The sequence below is a fragment of the Zerene cesonia genome, unplaced genomic scaffold, assembly GCF_012273895.1.
Source record: "Zerene cesonia ecotype Mississippi unplaced genomic scaffold, Zerene_cesonia_1.1 Zces_u004, whole genome shotgun sequence".
Taxonomy (NCBI): Eukaryota; Metazoa; Arthropoda; class Insecta; order Lepidoptera; family Pieridae; genus Zerene; species Zerene cesonia.
In genome coordinates, this window is record NW_024045134.1 from 207,285 (window position 1) to 210,627 (window position 3,343).

Genomic DNA, 3,343 nt, shown 5'->3' on the forward strand with positions numbered 1-3,343 from the left:
CTGTAAGGAAATAGAAACGTTACGATTTGTGAATGCATTCTAACCGATTTAAGTACTTTATATTTTAAATTATATTTTATTATTTTATATATAATTTAGACAAGTTGTCGGTAGGATAGTTATTGTAAATATACAGCAATTATCCAACGTCAAATAATAAGATGCGATGTCATGCTTAGAAAACTTAATTTATCCGTAAAAAAAACATAAAAACCATGACCAAGTATTTCAATAATAAATTACAAGATATCTACATAGAATCTCTGTTTAATGTCATTGGACATCCTCTATTCCCTATTAACTTTTAATTAAAAAACTAAACTAAAAATTAAAGACATTAAAATTTTATCTAGTTAGAGAGTTGTATTAAATATAAGTGTCGCATATTATTTTACAGTCAGTTAATATTCGTATTATAAACTATTAAGTATGTTTTAATAATGCAACTAAAATGGTATGTCGTCTATGATCGCAGCGGGGGATACATAAAATTATCGTAATAAATTTAACACTCCACTCGATGTATTTAATTACAGCTGTATTATTGAGTAATTCTATTTAATTTATAGCAAGCTACTAAACAATATTAACCAACATGAAAGGCAATCGAAAACGTAAAAACTTTTATATAATTGCCCAGCCCTGCCTTTACCTAGTTATCAGAATTGGGATAGGTACTAACTAGTTACCTAGAATGATAGCATACGTTACTCTCAAATACCCAAAACGATCATTGAGCGATTAAATATCTCAAAACGCGACGTGGTCAGAGTAAAAGAGCCACAACGCGAAATTCCCGTTGTGGCTTTAATGTAAACGCTAATAACGGGTTGTGGCAATGAAGAAATGCCACGACGCGATCTAAACACAAATAAAACGATTTTTGCATTGCGACTCTTACTCTGACCGTAACGTGTTATGAGCTATTTTTGCTCAATAAGCGTTTCAGTCTTTTAGCGTACGTAATCCTACTTCCTACTAATATTATAAGCGCGAAAGTTCATAAGAATGTGTGTGCGTTTGTTGCTCTTTCACACAAAAACTGCTGAACCGATTGCAATGAAATTTGGTACGTAGATAGCTGTACAACTGGAATAACATATAGGCATCTTTTTATCCCGATATTCCTACGGGATATGTACTTACGCGGGTGAAACCGCGGGGCGCAGCTAGTACACGATATTTATACTATTTAAATTAATTGCACAAACGATACTCTATTTTATTGCAATAGCAATATAGCTGGTAATGCTGAAACTTTCACATTTATTATTTAAGAGGATTTTTTTGTTCTTAAACTCACAGATAATCGCTATCGTTATGATTTCAATTTTCACCTCAAACATCCGCTCTGCCATTAGTCACGGGTGGCTTGAGGTTGTTACTATGATAGGAAGTAATGTTTTTGGTAACTTTCAGATATCATTTTCGGAGGTTTTCATAAAGATATTGAATGCGATATCAACATTCTTTTGATGAAATTAGAATTCCGATGCAGCAAAACAATAAAAAAATACAATTTTTATAAAGACAAATGTATATACACATACATAGCTCAAAATGTTTCGAGAAAAGCTTTCTATTTAATTAATATGGTGTCGTTCGGTTTAATTTTAACTACACCAAGAAAAAATAATGCTTTCACACCCTATATAATAACCAAGTCCTCAGTTTTATTAATTAAAATAAACCGAAAGGAAAACAGTAAACATAACTGTCAGAATAATTAAATTGCGCTAAACAGCAAAAAAAAAAACAAGTAACACACGGTTGAAAAGCATTAAAATTCCATACTGTTTACTAGGACGAAAGTGCATCGTTAAGTTCATTAATTATTATATACCAAATGGTGTGCTTTTTTGCAAGTATCAAGAATGTAAACAAAAAGTGGTATGGTAAAATTTGAACAACGGGTTATGGGAAGCTGGACGTCGGAGTCAGCGTTCGGCCGGTTCGGCTGCACCTGTGCGTGTCACAGTACAGGGCGGGTGACATACCTTGATATTTGATATTAGCCGTTTAGTCCAAGAAAATGGGTAGGGTAAATGCGAATTTGAGATTAAAACTTGAATTTTTGATATAATTTACTTTGAGGAATCTAAAAACGAACTGTGAAAGTTTTTTTTAAATTCACCCCCGAGAAGGGGTGAAAAAAAATTAAAAAAGTTGTTTTTTTGAAATTTTGGCGAAACCGTAAGTGTTAGAAAAAAAAGTTTTAGATAAAATTTGTAGAGCGTAAAATTTTACACAAAAATGTTTCTATAACTTTTTTTCCTAAAATTGAAATTAACTGAGATAGGGCAGTTTATCAATTTTTCAATAAGTTATGATTTTTTTTAAGTTGCAGTTATCATCCCTTAGCTTCTAACTGCCCTATCCCAGTTAATTTCAATTTTAGGAAAAAAAGTCATAGAAACATTTTTGTGTAAAATTTTACGCTCTACAAATTTTATCTAGAACTTTTTTTTCTAACACTTACGGTTTCGCCAAAATTTCAAAAAAACAACTTTTTTTAATTTTTTTTCACCCCTTCTCGGGGGTGAATTTAAAAAAAACTTGCACAGTTCGTTTTTAGATTCCTCAAAGTAAATTATATCAAAAATTCAAGTTTTAATCTCAAATTCGCATTTACCCTACCCATTTTCTTGGACTAGTTCCTAAAATGAGTGTGTGTATTTTCTATAACGTCATGTGAATTTTTATGTAAATTCTCATTTGGAGACACGGAAGCTGAGATGACTTAAAAATAAAGTTATGCAAAATTAACGCAAATAAGAAAGAATTCATTTTTCTCAAATGGTGTTTGCTTAAATGAAGTGTGGCATATGCCATTCAATAGGAAATCTACATTTATATATATTCTTAGATCTGCACGTTAAGATATGAATAGAGACAGCATATCATTTCAACAAGCGATCGCTTTAACTTGCCGTCGCGTTTCCAATATTGCACGCTTTTAACAGTCGTGAAATTAACAATTTCACTGCTGATCCAGAAACTTTTTTCATCCGGCGATGCGGCTATGACACGCTCAGCGTGTCTCCCGCACCGGCGGCAATCTTGCCGTACCGCTTTTGTCGCTGGTGCGGGAGCCCACGCTGCGCGTGTGCATAGAGTCAAGCCAGCTGTGCGGGCGGACACACCGTGTTTATTCTAAATATTATTATTTTTTTTTAATTGTTCTATTTCTGATATCGCGATTTGTTTTTAAAGAAATTACAGTAGTCTTTATTTTTCGGCACACACATTTGTATTTTATTCAAAATCTATATATATAAAATTCTCGTGTCACAGTTTTCGTTGCCATACTCCTCTGAAACGGCTTGACCGATTCCTCTGAAAT

The 3,343-nt window shown here is 32.8% G+C and overlaps 1 protein-coding gene across 2 annotated transcripts in view; it reads right to left on the reverse strand.

The window, feature by feature from the left end:
• LOC119838685 (lethal(3)malignant brain tumor-like protein 1) overlaps nucleotides 1-3,343 on the reverse strand; it is a 139,431-nt gene that overhangs the window by 2,523 nt on the left and 133,565 nt on the right. The window lies entirely within an intron of this gene.